Source organism: Cimex lectularius, unplaced genomic scaffold, assembly GCF_000648675.2.
Source record: "Cimex lectularius strain Harlan isolate CLEC.00 unplaced genomic scaffold, Clec_2.1 scaffold96, whole genome shotgun sequence".
NCBI lineage: Eukaryota > Metazoa > Arthropoda > Insecta > Hemiptera > Cimicidae > Cimex > Cimex lectularius.
This window is the reverse complement of record NW_019392676.1, coordinates 1,560,919-1,584,890: the sequence shown is the minus strand read 5'-3', so window position 1 is coordinate 1,584,890 and position 23,972 is coordinate 1,560,919.

The following is a 23,972-nucleotide window of genomic DNA, read 5'->3' as shown; positions in this document are numbered from 1 at the left end:
ACTATTTTCCTTCCCCAACTCCTAAAAACATGGATCATGAATTTTGATATGGATTCTGATAGAGNAGAGAGAGAGAGAGAGAGAGAGAGAGAGAGAGAGAGAGAGAGAGAGAAAGAAAGAGAAAATCGGTAAACTTAGACAAAAACAATAATTCGGATTTTTTCTGTTTTTCACAACTAAAATATCTAATAATCATTAATTTTCCGTATATTTAATGTCCGAGATTAGGTCATTATTTCCTGTTTAATGATGTTCATTATCGGTTAAAAAAAATTAAACCGCACTCGTCATCATTTCCTCCGCTGTCCGTTTTTCACTGCCCACCACAAAGGAGTGGCAAGTGTATTATGTGGTTTATTGCACAACAGGTGATGCTTTTTTTATATTTAAACGTTTTACGTAATGCTGGAAATTTTGCATTATCTCTTCTTTTCTTTCTCTTCATTTTTAAATTGGTGCTACGATTATTTAGGCAATGGACATTAAAATATGAATAAAAGGTTATTTTTAATACTGAATAATATTAAAACGAAAGGATAACTACTTGCCAATAAAGCAGTGCAAGGTGTGTTGAATGCAAATATAAAAAATGAATATGAATCAATCATTTGTTTACAACTCCCTCCCAAAGAAGACGAAATGAATTCGTAATTTTATAACAAATCTCTTCAATGGCGTAACACTATTTATAAAATCTCTGACAGCACTTTTGCTTGAAAGTGTGGAATCAATCTTAATAACGAATAGAAAGTGTAGTTTCTATGCGAAAACAAAGAATCAGAGTTTTCTCAGTTCTACAGGGCACGTGCTTTTGAGTTGGTCTCGGTAAAAAAAAAGAAAGAAAGAAAAAAAAACTTCAAATCAACTACTAGTTCCTTACTATCTCATAAATAGGGAACCTCGAACATAAACTCCACTTTAAAAACCAAACGACCGTGTTTTAGTGGTAACCTCCAGTTTCATTTGCGGATTCATCAATTTCATTAGATACTGAGAAAAATGGCGAACAACTATTTTAAATTCTACCCCGAAAAACGTTAGGTACTGCAAAAATAACATGCTGAAACAAACAAAAATTGCCATTTCTTCTAAGGGTTGATTGGGGATGAATATTAACCATTCCTAACCATCTCTAAGCCAAAAATAAACGTTTGTTCAGATTTTCTATTTTTATACTAATTAAGACGGCTATAACATTTTCTTTATGATTATTTAAAAAATACGATTTATGAAAATTTTACCCTCATAACAAACATGAAGGATTAATAAATTCTTGGACAAAGTCTCCCATTTATCTAGATTCTCAAACTATTCTACGATGAGCGAAAGATGAATGTCTAAAAGGTACTGCATCTCGAATAAAGGCAAAAACTTCCAACGTTAAGTATAAATAAAGCTAATCTATTTTTCCATTCAATTAACCAAATTAAACGTAATTATGTATATTATTTTTATATTTCAAATAAATGGTTTTGCACGTTATCTTGAACATCATGGAAAAGCAAGACAAAAATTTGTTTTAAAAAGAATGACAAAGCTTTGTTTTGCATATTTAACGTGTTGCTTTTCCACCTTATGCCATTTTTCTAAAACAATTTTTTCCCCATTTTATAAAAAAATCCATTTTTCCACTTTTTAAAAATATTTTATAAATTATTATTGCTATGTTGAACAATAATTTAAAAGTAGTATTTAACGATTATTTGATGACATTTGAAAAATGGTAAAAAGGAGTGGAAATTCGAAAGGTAGGTTGAAGTTGGTGTCCTAAGTCACGATAGTTCAAGTGGTAGAGCAGCGGCGTATTTAGCCGAAGGTTGTGGGTTCGAATCCCACTCCTGACACTAGCTTTTTCATTTCAACCAATACCTTACGTAAAGATTAATTAACTTAAAGAAGTTATTTGGTCAATCGAACCACAAAATATAATGGATATAGTGGTATTTAATAGTAAGCAATGTTAATAATAGTAATTTAGTAGTTACGCAAAAAAACAATACTTGCACGTTATACTAAACTATATTGGCTTATTGTAAGTTATAAATACAAAGTGAAATGTTTGTTCCCTTAATTGAAAATGTATGTCCTTTGATGCAGAAGTCATAAGGAGTGCAGTTTGTTGTTTTTAAAATGGCTCCCAGATGATCCATTAAAGACTACTTCATTAAACGTCAAAGGTTGATCAAAACAGTCATCCTCTTTATTTGGTATATTTTACGTATATGGTTTCCTTTCATTCTCTTTATAAACTTAATTACAACCCAGTTTTACGTACTAAACATGAAATGTAGACAGATACAAATTCTGATACCTGTTGTTTATGGTCATAGTGTTTTTCTAAATTTTCATAAACTATTTTCAGTTTTCAAACACATTAGGTACATCCAGTAACATAATAGATAAATCGAGTAAAAAATTAAATTTATTTCCTTAGGAACAGGTGTTAGAAAAGTTGTGATGTCATCGTTATATTTCCTTTCGTTTATAATTGGACGTTGTTAACCTTCGAGATCAGCTCTGGTAAAGTGCAGTACAGTTACTTTAACAAGCTCTGACTCAGAATCTAAACAATCCAATGCTCTGATTTTTCTTTGTCTGAAAAGTTCCCTTAATTACACCTCCTAATGGTGGATAATGATATAATGATGGAAAAATTGAACCTCGGAGATGATCGTCTCGGTCTTCGGAGAACGCCGGAGCCGTGCTTATATTGCATAGCCGCAACGCCTCCTGGCAGAACCGAAAAAAATATTTCTTTTTACTGCCGAGGCCCCGGTGGAAAATTACAAGCGCATGCACTGTCATTGGAATGCAGAAAACCAAGTCGGCAAAATAATAACGTAATAACGATTCCAGCCGCCGGACGGCTCTGATTGGGCCATTCGGAACGAGGAAATTTGTGGCCTATATCCTCTGCTACGTTGATTTTCAAGAATAATTTTCAGTGCAGGGAGATGAATCGTGTTCCTTCGTTGAATTGTCCTAATTGGAAAATTAAGTAAGCAACGACATGCTTTTCTTAAAATTGGCTGATCAATAATTGCACCAACAAAATAACTAACTTTATGTTTTATGATGGTCGTATTTTAGAAAGAAAAAGTAGGGGTTAGTGTACGCTCTCTCACTCCTACTACATACAATAACTCTCTATATACAATATCTAATGGGTATAATCTATAAACATTTTTTCCCGATGAAATAAAAATAAAAATTAACTTCTTTCCGGCCTCTGCTGTTGTCGTATGTATGTCAATAAATATTCATTCTTTTTTCTATCTCCCTTTCCAACTCCCTCTCTCACACCTTATCTCTTTCTCTTTCTCTCACCATATTTCTTTCTTTCTCTAATTCAGCCTCTCACTCCTCCTCATTCTCACTCTCTCTCTCTCTCTCTCTCCTCACTCTCTAATTCTGTGTGAAAAATAAAACACTATACCATATCTTATCATCGCTCTCTCCCTCTCTCCCTCTTCTATCACCCTTTCTCGCTCTCTATCTCTCTCACATGATTTTCATGCCACTTAATGCCATTTTCAAAATAAATGGTTCATATTTCTCTCTCTCTTTTCTCTCTTTCTCTCTTTTTCTCTCTCCCCCTCTTATTCTTCCTCCCTCTTTCACACGAATCTTACTTACCAATTACTTACCACCTTGACTTATGCTACCTGATAAAATACGTATGGAACGTTCAACGTTGTTGTTTATCAATTAATTAAAGTTTTTAGTTGAGATAAAAAAGTCAGTGTCACGAGCGGGATTCGAACCCACGACCTTCGGCTAGATACGCCGCTGCTCTACCAGTTTAGCTATCGTGACTTCGATCCACTCGGACACTAACTTCCCATCTCAATCCCACCTTTGACTTTTCCCTCCTTTTTGCCATTTTTCAAATGTCGTGTAATATATTTGATTCTCGGCCGCAAATGAAATGGCCACGGAGAGCTTTAGTGAAGATATACTTCATTTAACTTATTAAATTCACTAATTTTCGAGGTCCGCTTGACCAATTAATATTTTCAATTAATTTAGGTTTTTAGTTGATATAAAAATGTCAGCGTCACGAGCGGGATTCGAACCCACGATCTATTGGCGACTCCCTTCAAGACTATACAGTGTATAATGTAAATATGTACATAACCTCAAATTACGAGATGTATATTTTTATTTATACAGGTAGGTTTTATAATAAAAATAAAAAAAATTAAAAATAGAAACTCGAGAATAAATTTTGAAAAAAACTGCAAAGAGAACCTTTCAGATAACGTAATACATCCATATTTTTAACCAAGAAATATTGTTTTTAACGATTCTGCTGCTATAATGCAAGGAAGATGGTGCTCCGAGTAAAGAATAAGTTTAAGACAATAACCGAAATGCAATTCCAGGGTACATAGGTACAAGGTTTCTATTGTGGTTGCAATGTGTAGCACGTGGTTTGGGGTAAAAAATAGAATAGCGTTGACATATTTCTATACTTCGTCGGAGTGATCACTATCCCAAATCTGTGCGGTGTAACAAAGGAGAGTGCGTGAAACTGTGTCAAATTCTTTCATTCAGTGGAACACCCGCCTGGGCAATTAAACCACTCCACGTTCTTATTTTGACAGTGGACACTTTCCCCTTCAAGTGTTCAAGCTGCTTGATATTGTATACATGTAATGTAAATGTAGATATAGTTTCAGGGTATAGTATACTGCGCCCTTTAAAAGCTATTGTATGTGCTCTGCCTAAAGCACATCGGTGAGTCCTATTTCATCCTTAAACTTCATTAATAGGCTCGGTTTCAGTGGTTGAAGCTCTTCTATGGTCACATTATAAATCCCAAAACATTTCCTCCTGCGGGTTAGTGTAGCTCCGCAGTTTGTTAGCAGATGTGTTGTTGTCTCTTCTCACTCTTTGAAGAATCTGCATGTGCCATCTTGGATTATTCCAATTTTCTTTAAGTGTCCATTTAACTTGCAGTGTCCTGTTAGGAATCCTATTAGGATTTGCAGTTTGTTCCTGCGTCCCTTGACACATTCTGTAATTTCTTTCCTTCCAAAATTGGTTAGACGATTCTTGGATTGTTTGTGACCAATGAGTGAATTCCATAGTTCCCTCATTTTCTTTTTGTCCTTCTGTCTGAGATACTCGTTAATAGTGTGGGTTCCTATGCCACAGAAGGGTTCGGGTCCTATCAGCGGTGTAGCAGCCCCTTTTCTTGCAAGGGTGCTATTGTATACATTAAAAGTAATTGAATAATTGATCCTGTGAAAAATGTATAACTTAAAAAGTCCAGGTTTGAATGGTCGTTCTTTTCAATGAAACGTTCTTTGCTGGGTTTACAAGAAGAATACACTGCCATGGTGACATTTTGACTTTATTTTCGACGGAATGTCACTCTAACAAAGAGAAATTGGTGAACATTCTAGGACTGATTAATATACAAGCACACATCTATCATTATGTTATACAGTTATTTTTTCCTGGTGGTATAAACGGTTTACGATGAGGACATCTTGAGGTCAAACAGTCGTGTTTTTAGCAACGGGTATTCTCCGACATTTACACCTGAGCATGAATAACTGTTGCCATTTACTCCGGGTCACGCTTCCTCCTACTTATCTTTATTCGCGCGTAGGAATACTTCATCGATCTGGCTGATCCTTCGGCTAAGTTTTATCCTCGAATACGTGTTAGAGCAAAACAAAATAACATTTCCTTATATCGATCGGCTGAATACGGACGTAAGCAAATTCACACATATATGGATAAACGTCAAGAGTACTTTAACGTTTAAAATTAACAAAGCCTATGTATACGTTATTTCATTATTTGTAACACATATTTAATTGAAAGAATACAGCAAAATGATACTTGTTAAGGGAATAGTTGAAATAATGTATTTTAATTGTTTATTTTCCCAAACTCTGCGCAATGCAGTTAGTAATTACTGACAAAGAAATCTCGAAGCTATCCAGTTATATTGCATTATATCAACAAGTGCAAAATTATACATTTTGTGTGGTGATTAGTGACCGTTTGTCGATAATTAAATGGACTCCAAATAAAAATTACTTTTTAAAAAGAATTTTATTGTAAGAGCTACAACTGTTCAGACGGGGCTTACAGCAGAGAGTGATTAAAATTACAATAATAAACTTGTAGGAAGGGAAGGGGTTTTAGATTAGTTATCAGTAGACATAGTGTCAGCAGTGTCGGATTACTGTTTCCTTTCCTGTAACTGATGATTATTCAGAAATCTTGAGATGGGGTCTGGCGTGATGTAGGTTTCAGAATAGTAAAAGTAATCTACAAAATCAATTGTCCGGCAACTTACATCGGTCTTACTCCCAATATCTGGATAAGAGAGTAAAGCAACATATCTATGATTGCAAAAAACCCAAGAAAAATTCTACAGCACTCGCTACCCACCATTTTTGAACACAAACACAATTTCGACTTCAACAATCCAAAAATATTACACACAGAACAAAACAAACATAAACGTAACTGTTTAGAAATGGTTTACACCAACAGAGATAAACACAGCATCAATTACAGAACGGGTACATGTAAACTCAGTCCCAGCTACGCCAATATCATTAATCAAATTCAATATCGATAACATACATATATCATCACATCACACAAAACATATAACATATAGAGAATTCATTACATTCCACAAATCAAACATTTTTACATAGTCTAATTTTTGAACAATTTAGCTTTCCATTTCCTATTTATCCTCGTCTATATAATCCTGAAAGGATAATCTGGCCGAACCTCAAAGAAGCCGACTCCTTATACAATAATGTCTTTCTATACCTTAAAAATCCAACGTATATAAAAATAAAACAGCAATATTTTACTGGCACTCTCAACACGACACACAAGAATGGCACAATTACGCAGAAAACAAACACTTTGAATGAGTAGAAATACTTTGACTGAATATAAAAAAAATATTAAATTCACTAATTTCGTGGTCCGCTTGACCAATTAATACTTTACAATTAATTAAGGTTTTTAGTTGAGATGAAAAAAAGTTAATGGCACGAGAGGGATTCGAACCCACGACCTTCGGCTAGATACGCCGCTGCTCTACCACCTGAGCTATCGTGACCTCGATCTACTCGGACATCAACTCCCCATCTCAACTCATACTCATACGGGAAAACTCATAAGGTGGGGTACCTTATAAAGGTTCTAAAAACCTTAATTAATTGTAAAATACAAAAAAAATATTTATTTGCATTGTATAAATTCCCTTTTTTACACATCCTACATGTTTTTGTTAAATTTAAACAATGTTCGTAAATCCGAGGCCCTGAAGATGATCTCAATAAAGATCGAAACGTTGCCACGATAAAGAAAATGTTTTTCTGAAACCTACATCACACCTGACCGCATCTCACGATTTCTGAATAATTATACATTCTAAACAACAGAATTATCTATTTGTTAAATACAAGAAAAACTGGATGGTTCTCCCACTGGCAATTCTAAATCTTTTATCCCACATAATTTCAATTTTAATATACCCGAATGGAAACCTTAAAAATCTAGATTCGCTTCTTGCTAAAGAGATACTTCATCGGGAGGAGTCTGTGAGGATTGATATGACATCAATTCGATTTTTTCCTTATAGGGATCTCGACCATACAATTTTCCACTGCAATTTATTGTTTGACTCTAATCAGCATGTGAATCTGAGTGATTTGCGGTGTGAGGACGAATGAGGTATAGAATAGTTTTTTTACTCTATGTGTCCGTGTTCCTATAATAAAAAAACACTCTTAATTACTAGTATAAAGCTGTTTATTGTCCCAAAGTATATCCCTTCACAGTTGTTTTCCTGCTTCAAAAAAAAAACCCTTACTTAACTGATGAAAAAAAAAAACGAAAATCTAAAACTAATAGTAAAATATGATGAAAATCAAATTTGTATTATCTGAATACTTATAATAAAAATGAAAATTAAAAAACTAATTAATTATTAAAATTAAATTAACTCTCAAAAATTCTTGTTAAAGTTTTATGGGTTATTTTCTTATTTTAATTGTTTCATTGTTATTTATGGAGATAAATGTTATATTATAAATTTATAAACTAAAAGTGTTCGTATTTTCAAATGTTTAGTAAAAAATTTATCTTTTTTCCTCTTTATACATTTGTAAAATAAGCGGTTAGACCAACGTAGTCGTATATAATGTAAAATGTACAACTCACGTTACGTAGAAGAAAGGTGCATGAGACCTAACATTGCGCGATTTTATTTATTGAATTTATTTATTGCAACAAGCAAATGAGTTAACAGACGTGGCAATTTAGCATGTTGGACATGATAGGAGAAAACACCTAACTGTGTCACTCCCTTACATTGTTGAAATAAAACGTTTAATCAATCGATCTTTCTCTCTCACTTTTTCATGAATTCGCTCTTTCCTTATCAATATTTGATACTTTTATTTTAATTCACGTACACACAAATAAAAAATGACAACATAAAAGTTAGTTATATTGATATGTTTATCTATATAGTTATAATATCACATATATGAATAGGACTATATTAGCACATTACCAATCACATATATGTACATCAACAAAACATATAATTTCTGTATTGAACATTTGGCATCTAAACATGTCATAAATTGTTATTTGTTTTCGATGTGCTTCGGGTTATTCGCCATTAATTATCATATGCGATAACACAGCAGGTACATTTGCTGAAATTACAGCAGGATCTGTAGGCATAGTGTATTTAGCCATAAACAATGATGTTTCATTCTAGATTTACGAAATATTTTGCATATGGACCATTTTTCTCCTGGCGCATTTAATCTTGATATTGGATTACCACAAAACATTACGTCGTTCATGCAGAAACAATTATGAAACTAAATCTTTAGAATATTATATATATAGAAAAATCTGAACATTATATTTTATTAAATTCATTGGATTCGAGGTCCGATTGATCGAATAACTTTTTTCAATTATTGTTACATTTTATTCTTTATCCCTTTACATGTAAGTTTTGAAGGTTTCGTCTCTGTCTATCTGTCTGTTTGTCTGTCTGTCTGTCGTCTGTTTGTCTCTCTCTCTCTCTCTCTCTCTCTCTCTCGTTCTTTCGATATATCTCTCTCTCACTTTCTCTCTCTCTTCCTCTTTCTACTTCATTTCTTTGTCATTCTCTTTTTCTCTCTCTACCTTTTTATCTCCCTCCAGCTCTCTTTCTCTCTCTCCCGCCCTCCAGCTCTTTTTCTCTCTCAATCGTTCACTCATTCTCTATATCTTTCTCCCTCTCAATTTATCTTTCTCTCTCCCTCTCTTTTACTTTCTATCTTAAAAATATTGAAATACTGTTAGGCGACAGTTTGTTTAATTCCATTACAGTTTTATTCAACCTTTTTTTCCACCTATCTTAACCTAACCTTTGCTGATCCTTTTGGTTCCTGCTGCCTGTCCTTGGGCAAACGTTCTTTATGGTTTCTGATTGTTATACTGAGATTGTCTTAAAGCGGAAACGCGCTCACCCAAGGACAAACAGCACATTGAGGTATATTCATACAGTTATAAAGTAACATTAGTGTTGATATTAAATTTTTTGTGTGCTTAAACTGTACTGTTATCGTGCTTGCATGCAATCTCAGTTTGCACGTTAAAACACTATTATTATTAACCACTTATCGCCAACAGTGTTCTAACCAGCAAACTACACATAGCAGGCGAGATTTTACCACTTACCAAGAAAGAAAATTAGAAAACATTCTAAAAATATAAAGGTTTTACTCAACGTATGCAACTTTGTTTGCGAATGACCGTGAACTTACAATTTTAAAACGTGCGTTATAATACTTAAGGAACCAATAGATTTAATTAGTTCTACACGTATAAAAGGCATTGTGTTAAACCACGGTGCAACTGAAAAGAATTATCACCAGAGCTGACGAAACAGTACATGAGCCTCTTTAATTATCAATCGGCATGTCAACTAATAAGAATCACCTGTACCATTAATCTTCTGATTTGAGTCCTTCTTCTGTCTGCTTAAATACTCATGTCTTATTATTTATCATCCGCGTTTTAATCCTTCATCTTTTAATCTTCCTGTTTGGATCAGTACCTACCAACGGAGTATAATATTCAAAGAATAAAATAAAGAAAGGTTGAAATGTAAATTGCAAAAAAAAATTGCTTGTGTATAAAATTGTGTATAAAAACAAAATAGCAAATAGGAATATAATACCGTTGATGGATATTTACGAAGTTTCGACAGAAAGCCTTAGAAATAATTCCAGTCCCAGTTTCTCCAGTATCTGTACTTTCTATGAAGCTTGAGGCAAGGTAAAAGAATAGGACTAACCACCTTCTCAACAAAAGACCAACTAGAGAGAGTTATAGACAGGGAAAGAAAGGACGAGAGAGTGAGAGAGAGAAATATGTAGAGGAAGAAAGAGAAAAAACAAATGAATGGTAGTGAGAAATGGTAGAGAAGAGAAAGAGAGAGAGAGAGAGAGAGAGAGAAATTAGCTTGATAGTTAGATAAGGAGAAGGAGATAGATAAATAAATAGATAGATATATACATAGATAAATATAGAGATAGATAGATAGATAGATAGANTCTGAAGAGTTTAGTTCACAATATAGAAACTCTAGTTATAATTATACAAACAATATATCTACAATTATATGTACGCATTAATTTATGGTATTTTTAAGTTTATGACAAAAATGATAGTGAGAATATTTATTGGGCACTTAGAAACAAATCTTTTTTATGAATCAATGACAATACGTTACCAGCCAACAAGCGCAATGTTGTGTTGAGTTCAGATAAATTTTTGTTGAAAATGTAATAATGTTAATGCATTTAGATGAAATAAATTATTAAATTAACGTAAATACACGCATCTTAAACGTATTTTGTCAGATGAGAATTGTGATTCATTCTAAATGAGAAAATCTAATAAATTGAACATTACATTTAAAAATGTGTAGTTTGATAACAATATTGGACAAGGGTCACAGCTTTATAGAGAAAATTTAAATTATTAATAATCTGAAAAATACTCCGAACGTGCTTTTTTCAAAAACACCAGCACCCCGAGGGCTCATATAACTTCGTGGTTGAAATACTCCCTAAAAAATAATAAATAAAATGTTTTATGCAAAATTTATTCAATTTATACGCAAGAATCTATATTAATATTTCAATATAATTCGAAAAGTTACACCTAATTTACTAATTAATTCGTTGATGGGTTATTGTACTTATTCCATTTGGCTTTTTGCCTTAAAGCAAGGAATCTATATTGTTATGCTATATTACACAAAAAAATTGTATTATGGTCGGAATAAGAGATAATTGCGGTCCATTGGGTATTAATTTGGCCCCGGGGCTACTTTTCAACTCGCGTGCCGATCTAATATTTTGTAAGCCGCGCTACGCCGGTAATTTTTTTTTACGGTCGAAACACTTTTACGTGAGACGGGCAATCCGATTAAAAAGAAAGCAATTTTCTGATTTTCCGATCCCATATTCGATTTCAAGTCTTCCAGCCGGTCTGTTCCGTTGTTTTATTATTTTTTAAATATTTTTTCTACTGACCAGTTTCTTGTGTTACATTCATTATTCCTTTCAAACCCACTCGGCCGTGATATCATCGTGGTAAATAACACGTGCACCTTCTCGTCGTGGAAAATTATACTGCACCGGCATGCAACTACCTGTCTAACTTTCCTCTAATTAACCTACTGACTCAGAGCCCAGGGGAAAATTGACGTACTTTGTAATATTACAAAAATGAAGGTAAAAAAGCTTAGAATTGAATAATTTTCCGGCATTATGATAGAATTAACTGTAAATTAAGCATGAGATGAAACAATAGCATAAAATTCATGTGGATTATTTCCTGACAAACAATCAAAAATGCGATACTGTTAAAAAAGAATATGTAAAAATATTTTGTTTTTTAATGGTTAATGCTATTCATAAAGGTCCAAAAACGACGTCCAGACGAGGAAGCGGGAGTTGATGTTCCTTCCGACTCAACCGACTCAATCCTTCTTGTCAGAAGTTAGTTAAGGATATTTTAGCATAAGTTTATATATATTGTATCGTATGTTTATATATATTGAACCGAATTACACAATACTAATATGGGATTCTCATTAATAAAACATTTAGTGTCATTTTTCAGGTAGATGAGAAAGTTATGTTAAATCTGTTACTTCCACGCGATTCCTAGCAAAAATTTACTTGGTATTTGCATAAGACCATTTTTTGCTAAAGTTAATCATTTTGTAAATAACGAGGGTGGACCATCTTGTTACCAAAAGCCTAACCCCCCTCATGCTATTTCCGTCGAACGAGACTCAGAAATGGTCGATATCATCAAAATTTTCCTGTCAAACTAGCATAAAATAATCTCTAGAGCCGAATTGTAAATAAAAATATGGGATTCTGATTTAAAATCACAGAGTTAGTGTCATTTCCCAGGTAGATGAGGAAGTTATGTTAAATCTGTTACTACCACGCGATTCCTAGGAAAAATTTACTTGGTGTTTGTATAAGACCATTTTATTCTAAATTTAATTATTTTCTAAATGACGAGTTTGGGCCATCTTGTTGTTCCAAAAAGCATAACCCTCTAACGCGATTTCCTTCGGGCATAACTCAGAAAATGGTCGGTCCTATCAAAATTTTCCTATCAAAGCTATCAAAAAAAAAAAAAAAAAATGCTAGAATCGAATTGTACAATAAAAATAACACAGTTATTGCCATTTTCTACGTAGATGAGTAAGTTATGTTAAATCTGTTACCACCACGCGATTCCTAGCCAAAATTAACTTGTGGTTTGTATACAATCATTTTTTGCTAAAGTTAATCATTTTAGAAATAAAGGGGTTGGGCCTTCTTGTTACAAAAAGCATCCCCCTCACGGGACTTCCTTCAAGCTTAACTCAGAAAGGGTCGATATTATCAAAATTTTCATATCAGTAAAAGTGGCATAAAATAAGCTCTAGAATCGAATCGTACAATAGAAATATGGGATTCTCATTTAAAATAACAAAGTAAGTGTCATTTTCTAGGTAAATGAGGAAGTTATGTTAAATCTGTTACTATCACGCGATTCCTAGCAAAAAATTTACTTAATTTTTGTAGTGGACTATTTTTTGCTAAAGTTAATCGTTTCCGAATTAAAAGGGTGGCCTATAGAAGTTGATAAACCCTGTATATTATTCGTGTTGCTTCGTCCTACCTTTTTCCTTGTCGGATTATTACACTGTAGATCAGTGGGGTCGTTTCAAAGTTATCATTATTTCTGTGATTTTTGAGAAAAATCTGAAGTATTTAGGTGGTGAAAAACCGAGAGGAAAATATTTAGTTTTACCAAAATTTTGTATTAAGGGCAAAATCCGAATGACAACATTGGGTCTTGTTGAAGAACACGGTTACTGACCCACTCTTCCCTTGAACAAAAACAGCATTGTTTTGGTGTCTTTCTTGATTTAGTAAGGCCTTTGATCGATTTTGGCACTCGGACTTTGGAAATTGAAGAACAACCTTTCCTCATGCGTACAATCTCATACTGTGATCTTATCTGACGTACCAATTTTGCCGAATTTCACCTTATCAGGGAAGCATACTTGGCCCAATTTTATTTTCAATATACACTATAAATGTTCCTATACATTTTAAAATTTCAATATATATATTCCATGGCGATGTCGCGTTTCTTACATGCAATTCGGACCCTTCAATTAATCCTCAAAACTAACCACAACACCTGGAATAAATTAACAGTACGGTTTACAAAGTGGAGGATAAAGTTAAACCTATTGAATAAAACCCATTGCCTACCACTGACAATGTGCATTACCTTGGATTTTTCATAGTTAAACGACTGAATTGGAATCCCCACACAAGACTGAAAGACAAGAAAAAACCAACGTTATACATTATTCAAAAGATTAATTGACTCACGGTCATAATTAAACATTGAAAAAGAAATTTTAATTTACAAGGCAATGATGATAATACCTTTCTGGCCGGTCAGTTGTGAAGTGAAATTTTCAGTCTAAAATTTTCCGTCAAATTATAAATGCTCTTTTTTATTTTTCAAAATGCACTATTCATTACTACCTACACATCTCATTTTACATGAATTCATCAAAACCTGCTATAAAAATTTCATCAATCACTGAACATTCACAATAATTTATTATTACGACAGTTTTCACTTCGAAACCTACCCAAAAATCCTCCAAGACGAAGCGAAAGTGGTCCAGAAACCTTCTCATTGAGTGAAAATTGAAAGGATTTAAGTATGAAGAAGTGTGGCCAATTTCTCGTGCAAGAGGCTCAAATGAAAAATTCAACATATATAAACATATTTCCTTAATGCAATATTTGCAGTTAGAGATAACAAATAAACTTATATATATTTTAAACCCTTTACTACATTAATTGATTGTAAAAGATTTTTATGATTTTTTTAACCATCCCTAACCATCCCTAAAAGATTTTTATGATTACGTTGTCTTTTGTAACATAAAACTTACCAAATTCACTAGTTTTGTGGTCCGCTTGACCAACTAATATCTTACACTTAATTAAGGTTTTCAGTTGAGATAAAAAGTCAATGGCACGAGCGGGATTCGAACCCACGATCTTCGGCTTGATACGCCGCTACTCTACCACTTGAGTTATCATGACTTCGATCCACTCGGACACTAACTTTCTACCTAAACCCAAGTTTCGAATTTTCCCTCCTTTTTGCCATTTTTCAAATGTCGTGTCATCTATTTGATTCTCGTCGGCAAATGAAATGGCCACGAAGAGCTTTAGTGAAGATATACTTCATTTAACTGATTAAATTCACTAATTTTCGTGGTCCGCTTGAGCAATTAATATCTTACAATTAATTAATCCCCGTGGCCCTTTCATTTGTCGCCGAGAATCAAATAGATTACACGACATTTGAAAAATGGCAAAAAGGAGGGAAATTAGAAAGGTGTGGTTAAAATGGGAAGTTAGTGTCCGAGTGGATCGAGGTCATGATAGCTCAAGTGGCAGAGCAGCGGCGTATCAAGCCGAAGATCGTGGGTTCGAATCCCGCTCGTGCCATTGACTTTTTTATCTCAACTGAAAACCTTAATTAATTATAAAACTTACCCTTAAATATAGGGTTGATTTTGTATTTCAAGAGTGTGCATATTAATAATCTAATTTTGTCATTGCATTTTAGAATTTATGGGCTCAGAATTCGTCACGACACGTCCTTACAAAGTTCGAACAGCCACCTTTGAAAAGATTGAATAATCGGAAAAAGGCTTATTCAAAAAGGCGACACCTTTGTAATATGACACGCGCATTCCGGAAATTCGACAATATTGAGTGCCCGAAGGCTGCTTTCTCTGATGTCGCTTTGCATTTTTTCCAATATTGCTGTTGAATCTCTTGTTTTCAATGGAGAAAGATAGAGAGAAGTATATGAGACACACTGAGGATCGCGAAATGCCAAAACGCGTTTGACAGTCCAATCCAGCGAGTATAGCCAGACCAAGTAGATCGGTAACAATCAAGTTGTAAAGAATACGATATTTCTTTTTGAAAGGTTCGATATAAACATTTGGGAAAAGAATTAATTTACGAATTCGGAATTGAATCTCACTCCGTATATAACAACTACCCGCGGGCCATTATTTATCTCTGGTACTCGAGTCTATCGGGAAATCGCTTGTTGGTTAGGAAATTTAGTTCTCAAAATGTCTTTTAAGCCAAGTTTCTTCCGGAGGGGATAGAAGAAATTTAAGTAAGGACGAGCAATAAATGGAGTCGGTAAAAGGGAGCCGTGTTTGAGGCTTCTCGGCCTGGTCGGAGGGTCGGAATTCGTAAAAGTTGCCGGAGGAGGTTAACAGGTGCCCTCCGATGGAAAACCGGTCTCAGATTTCCTCCCTTGGCTTTTTCCTCGAGTAATTCCTTACTGTCGGTATGCCCGGAATGGGAAACCGTGCGAGTTTCGGAATCTGCAAAACACAGTTGTATTCAGATTTCCGTCTTGAAAATACTCTGGGAAAGTAAAAAAATGACAATTGGAATCTTGAACTTGTGAAAACTTTGTTAATATTGTTTAGCTAAAGAGAATATAAACATTAAAGCTTAATAGAAATGGCAGATAGATTTAAACAACCTAAACGAGAAAAGACATTTATATACTCTTACACGAACAACCATTCCATATAAGCACTACATTAAAAAGATACACGTTGAAATAGTATTATTTAAAAAAATTTAAGATATAATATGATACATTATTTCCTTTGTCTATACAATTTACTAAATCTAATCGTATCAACCAACGCCAAGAGAAGTCACTCTTTCAGTCAGCTGTCAATAAATTTGTATATTGAGTGAAAATATTCACTTCTAACTGCCTTTGATTCTATCTTTCTCTCCCTCTCACTTACTTTCTCTCTTTATCTTCTTTTCTATCATTCTCTTTTCCACTTTGTTNCTTTCTCTCTCTCTCTCTCTCTCTCTCTCTTATATATATATAGTCTCTCTCTTTGTATCTAACAAACACTGTGTCCAAGCACACAGTTTTAATCCCTCTCTTTTCATTTGGCACTTTCTTTCTTTTCACCCCCATTGTTCACATCTCTCTGCACTCATTCTCTCTCTTTCTTTTCTCTCTCGCTTTGTCTCGCAAGCACTGAATTCACGCACACATTTTTTAATTGCTGTTTTTTCCTTTGGCACGTACTTTCTTTTTCACTCTCATTTTTCTGTTCTTTATCGCTCATGTTTTCTCCCTCTTTGTCTCTGGTAAACTGAATCCAAGCACTCGGTTTTTAATCCCTTTGGTTTCTTTTGGCAGTCTCTTGCCTTCTTTTTCACTTACATTTTTCTCATCTCTCTCTCTCTCTCTCTCTCTCTCTCTCTCTCTCTTGCAAACACTGAACCTCACATGAACTCTCTCTAACTCTCTATCTATTTATTTATCATATATCTATTTGTTTTTCCTTTTACTCTCTCTCTCTCTTTCTCTCTCTCACGCGCTCTCTCTCTTATCTAGTCTCTCTCTTTGTATCTAGCAAACACTGAATCTAAGCAAACATTTTTAATCTTTCTCTTTTGATTTGACACTTTCTTTCTTTTCACTCTCATTTTTTTTCTCTCTCTCTCTCTTTTTCTTTCATTTTCTCTCCCGATCTCTCTTATCTTTTTGTTTTCTTTGTCTCTAGCAAACACTGCTAGAGCACTTTCTTTCGTTTTCACTCTCACTGTTCTCATCTCTCTCTCACTCACTCTCTCTTTTTCTTTTCTCTCTCTTTGTCTCGAAAGCACTGAATCCACGCACACAATTTTTTATTTCTCTCTTTTCCTTTGGCACGTACTTTCTTTTTCACTCTCATTTTTCTCTTCTTTATCTCTCATCTTTTCTCCCTCTTTGTCACTAGTGAACACTGAATTCACGAACTCAGTTTTTAATCCCTCTGTTTTCTGTTGGCACTCTCTTTCTTCTTAATTTACATTTTTCTCATCTCTCTCTCTCTCTCTCTCTCTCTCTCTCTCTGCCTCTAGCAAACACTGAATTCACGCATTCTCTGTAACTCTCTCTCTCTATTTATTTATCATACAGCTATTTGTTTTTCCATTTATTCTCTCTCTCTCTCTCAATCTCAATCTGCAAGATTTTTTTTTAATAAAACGATATTTATTCATTCATTCTTTCAACGACATAAACTACATCTACTTATGCAACAACTATTTAAAACATACCTGATGATCTAATTTACACTAATTGCAAATATTTCAAAGCTACATATAAACAACTTACGTAATATTATTAATAATACCTATTTGGGAAAAAACTTTATACGAGCTCTAATTAAAAATAATTTGCCATACGTAAATTCTCAAAATATAATTACTGACCATCAATTTCCACTCAATGATCCTACAGTATCATCTCGTCTTTGGCATTATTTTCTCCCCTCTTGAGTCTGGGCGTCCCTTTCTTGACGTAAACAGACCTGGCTTGCTCTTTGTGCTCAAGAGCATCCTTCGCTCCGCCTACGATCTAAAACTTCACATCCACTTCACTGACCAATTTTTCCGAGTCATCTGCGCATATTTACATATTTTCCCTATCCACGCTTGTGTATACAGCTGATTTCTAATCTCATCCTATCATCAAAACGCCCGTACAATCTTCGCAGTAAATGCATCTATCCAAGTAACTCTGATACTTTAATTTTCGGTTGAAACTTTCACAAATACCTAACACAACTTACAAGTCTTTGTGTGAAAAGTAAAGAATACTATTTAACAATGAAAAATCCGCATAATTTTCATTCCTAGCCAAAAGATCCGTCCTAAAGTTTACTTCAATAATATTCACTCCGAACTGCGGACACGGTGCGGTATCTAGGCCTCTATGTCGATATTGACGTATAATCTCCACGAATGACTCATATATCAAGAATTTATGACATACTGGCAGCTTCACTTCTTGGCAAAATATCTGACCTCCACAAATAAAGACTGCTTTGAACCAACTTAGTGAATCCGATATGGACTGTCTGGTCAGCGAATAATTCCAATATCCACCGCAACCAAACTGCCAAATATTCAAGCTCAAAAAAAATCCGTGACATTCCATTTTATGTGTACAACGAAATTACCATACCATTATAGACGTAAATATTTCATTTGTCCAAGATTATATTCGCTCCAGTTATCGAAAATTTTATATTTTCAAATCAAGAAACTCACACGTCGACGAAATGTTTCATACTTGTTGACTAAACAGACGATGGCCATATCTTATACCATATATTTCCTATATCAGTATTACATTTTACCGAATTGTAGGTATTCGTAAAATACTGCAAATTCGAATAAAACAACAATTGTTTATATTAGTGGAAACTGATCAAATTAGTTGGATTTGTAAAGCTAGATGTGAGTTAATCCATCTAAATAAATGCTCATTTAAAGTTAAATCTATCTTATGCTCCCTCTGTAATAGAAAAGAAGAGGAAACTATTTTGCACTTGTGTGTGTAAGTCCAATCTCGGCAAAAATCAGAAAATCGGTTTTTGGGAAGTGTAATCTTTCAAATTAAGAAATTATAGAAATTCTTAATGGAAAATATTGGGGAGATGCTATGAAATTATTGTAAAAGAGCGTGGTTCTATAGATATGATTTAATACTGGAGTTTAATTTCCTTTAAAATTCCTATAAAACAGATGGATTGGCGATAAACACTTAGTTTAATGATGCAAATATACTTGGTACTATCTAATTATGTATTCCAATAGCTAATTATGTGTTCGAACTAATAAGTATGCATAAAATAAAATAAAATAAAAATTGCAACTCCTCCGACGGTCACAGTACCATGGAGTAATGTCTTATGATAAGAATAAAATGTACATATTATCATATTCATTATTTTGTTAATAAATATTTTATTATTATTATTTATATTAGTGGAACTGTCAATGCAAAATCTATTTTGTCGTGAGTATGTTCTCATAAGCCGATTTAAATGTAGAGATTTTAATTTTTGAACAATATTGAATGATATAGCAACGTCATTTTGTTAAGCGTTATAAATGGTTTACTGTTCTATGTTCTGTTTGTATAAAAGCACTGTTTTTTTCTTAATAAAAGAAAATCTATAGTCCTGTTAAATAATTAACGTCTATTGTGCGTTTGTCGGTATGTACGGACGGTTGGGTCGAATAAATCTAGCTTCTTACGGGGTGTTCATTAAACTAGGAAAAAGCACGGAGGCGATTTTCACCGAATTCCCTTTTCTGACGAAACCAGTCTTTTTCACCTTTGAGTTATAAGGGGGACATAAATCCACGTTAAAGGACGAACGGTTCGGAATAGGAAAAATGGGTCTCGACAATGGTAGGACGTTGGAAATCTGATTTTCACGAAAAGCAGCCTTTTGAGTGTCCGATATTTATAATTTCCGTACAAAACCCTCTTTCAGATGATATGGGCAGTTTTATTACTTAGACTGCCTTGCCCGAAGAGATTTGGCCAAATCTTACCTGACGGGCATAAGTTATGAAAACGCCCATTAGCGTTCTTGCTCGGCTAGATTTCATAAGTGCTGTGTCATGTAAATATCTTCTCATGTTTCTGTGTTTGAACAAGTCTCGAACAACTTACCTTGAACAAACTCCCTCAGCGGTCTCTACCCAACTGTTTTCTCGTCCTTTTCCATACAGGGGTTCAATTCAGGAGCTATTTATTTACAGTACAAAAAAAAAAATCTCCATAATTACGTCTAAACAGCGCTAATTTTAGTACCGGTCAGAGGTTTAGGTCACTAATCACCACATATTTTCTTGCTCTGAACATTAAAAATGTATTTCTCACTCTCTCTCTCTCTCTCATTCTCTCACTCTCTCGCACTCTCTTTTTCTCTCTCTTTCTCTCCCTCTATCTCTCTCTATCTCTCACTCTCTCTCCCTCTCTCTCTCTCTCTATCTCTATCTATCTATCTATCTATCTATCTATCTATATATCTTTTATTTAAAACGTGAGGGTATCGCTAGTTTTCTTACGAAACTTCACGATATCGATACTTCAGAGTCTGTGCCTGTCTTTCTATCTGTCAGTCTTTGTGGCTGTCTGTTTATATATCTCTCTCTCCCCCTCTCTCTACTCTTCCTCCCGCTCTCACATACTCACTCTCTCTTTCTCTTTATCAATCTATCTATCTATTAGTCGATCAATCTATCTTTATATTGATCTACTTATCTATCTACTCTATAAACGTTTTTTTCTTCCTTATTCCTCACGCCAACCTCTCCCTCTGCATGTCTGACTATCTCTGTGTCTGTCTGTCTGTCTATCTCTCTCTCTGTCTCTCTGCCTGTCTGTCTGTTTCTCATGTCTGACTATCTCTGTGTCTGTCTGTCTGTCTATCTCTCTCTCTGTCTCTCTGCCTGTCTGTCTGTTTCTCTNCTGTGCCTGTCTTTCTATCTGTCTGTCTTTGTGGCTGTCTGTTTGTATCTCTCTCTCTCCCCCTCTCACATACTCACTCTCTCTTTCTCAATCTATCTATCTATTAGTCGATCAATCTATCTTTCTATTGATCTACTTATCTATCTACTCTATAAACATTTTTTTCTTCCTTATTCCTCACGCCAACCTCTCCCTCTGCATGTCTGACTATCTGTCTGTGTCTGTCTGTCTGTCTCACTATCTCACTCACTATCTCTCTCTCTCTCTCTCTCTCTCTCTCTCTCTCTCTCTCTCTCTATATATATATATATATATATATCTTTCTCTCTCTACTACTGTATCTATTAGTCGACACTTCATGATATCGATACTTCAGTGTCTCGATTATTTTCTTTCAAAACATCGAAGTGTTGATACTTTGCTTTTGATACTTCAGCGAATCAATACTTTTGTTTCTATCCCTTTTAATAATATAACGATATTATTTTTGTGCAAATAATCACTATGGTATCGATATTTGCACATATTGGTTGGATTCTGAATTGGCCGTTAGAATGATTAGACAGATTGGATGCATTTTTAACAAGCCAACTAATGAGATACTTTCGATATGTTCTGTTCCAACACCCTATTCACCAAATTCTCCCCCCAGGCTACGCACGTTAATCCTATTTTGCAATTAGAATGAAGTAATTTCCGTTTAAGAAATATTTGAAGGCGTTGAATTGTTGATTGCTTGAACGGAAACTGTTAACGAACATGTGCCCACAATAATAAGAAATCTGGATTTATTGGCATGATATTCTATTTATTTAATCCAATTGGAAAATGAAAACTTATTACTTAATATAAATCAGCCTCAATACTAACTTAAATATCTTAACAAAACTTTATTCATTGGCTTTTTTACACAGACTTATAAACAAAATATTTTTGATTGCAAAAGGCATTCACAATTATGACAATAACTTAGAAATCAATACAAGACGGAAAAACCACTCAACCGTAATGAGTTCTTGTTTCACATTGAACGATCATTATGACAACACAGTCCACTCTTATAAAATAAAAGTTCATTTACGGTAAAAGGAAAGTTCACAAGTACCATGTAATTTTCTCGAGCGTCAAATCCGATTGGGTCCAACCATGAGAAAATATATTTACAACAAGGCCACTGGAAAAATTAAACAAGCCCGATAAACATTACAGACGGGACGTGGTTGAATTAAGCTGATTGAAGATTTGCAGCCGTAGGCTTAGGCGCATTGGAATTGGCCTGGTTACAGCATAAACCACTTAAGCTGGCACATAGGAGTCCAATTTGCTCCGCCTTCCGTGATGAACCGAATCAGCGCAGTCGACCGAGAAAAATTTACTGCAGCCAAATAAGATAATGCTGAACGGTTTAAAACAATGTAAGTATTTTAAACTTTAAAATACAAAAATATGAATTTCAAAACTATAAACAAAAAACTCTTACTCTGGATACAATGACGTGACATAGTCCATCTGATCAAGCAGTTTTTCACAAAATAGTAAGTATGAAGAAAATGATAATATCAAATGATAATATGTTACACAAGGTTTTATATCGATGTTGCATTAATAATCAAAAATCAAAATTTATTTAATAAAGAAAACGATGTACCTCCATATTATTATGTAACAATTAATATGGAGTATTGCAATTGTTTTACAGTTTAAAAAAATATTAATTATTAATTATACAGCTCAAGAGCTGATTATTTACTGATTTATTTATTGTGCATAAATACTTCAAAATAATATGTAGTACTAATTTTACTTTTCATAATAACAGCGTGACTAACATTAGTGATATTTTTTAGTCCCAATGGCAATGCCAATCAGAAATCAAATCACTACAAACAATAAATTTATTGGTTATTCAGATATCGTGAGATGAGGTCGGGTGTGATGTAGGTTTCATAAAAACATTTTCTTTATCGTGCCAACGTTTCGATCATTTATTGAGATCATCTTCAGGGCCTGGGATTTACAAACAATGTTTACACTTAACAATTACATTTAGGATGTGGAAAAGTGAATTTATACAATGCAAAATATATATAAACATAAAACAGCAAAATCTCACTGGCACTCTCAACACGACACGCAAGGATGGCACAATTACACAGAAGACAAACCCTTGAGTGAGTAGAAATACTTTGTTTGAATATAAAATATATTTTGCATTGTATAAATTCACTTTTTCACATCCTAAATGTAATTGTTAAATGTAAACATTGTTTGTAAATCCCAGGCCCTGAAGATGATCTCAATAAAAGATCGAAACGTTGGCACGATAAAGAAAATGTTTTTCTGAAACCTACATCACACCCGACCGCATCTCACGATATCTGAATAACTATCGATTAACGGTCACTAATCTCAAAATAAATTTATTATTATATGAATACAATCTAAATTATCAATACGTGTGAATTTTTCAAAACCATTTCAATCTATTTTCCATTTGGGAAAATTTATAAACAATCCTTTGAGTAAAGAATCTAGTCGTATTTATTAGGTATTTTATTTTTTAACGGCATAACATTGTTATCAATATGCGTAATCAAGAGCAAAACCAGATTATAAATTGTGTGTTAAATTTATTCTATCACTAAACGATTTTCCAGTTTTTTGTGGAATTTTTTTTCAAACCATCATAATTAAATATTTCCTATTAAAAAATCATGAATTTCTGATTTCATTTCGTTTACATTAAAATAAGTATATTTTAGGTAATATAACGATAAAAGTGCATATAAATTGAAATAAACAACAAAATAGGAGTGTCCGTTTTTTTATCTTTCAGTATATTAAAAAAAGTCAAAATAAGCCCTACCAAAAAGAAATTTTTGATCTATAAAAAGAAAAACAACAAAATTATAGAAAATAAAATATAAAAAGGGAGGATTCTTCTTTTTATTTAAGCTTTTTACAAATATAAAATA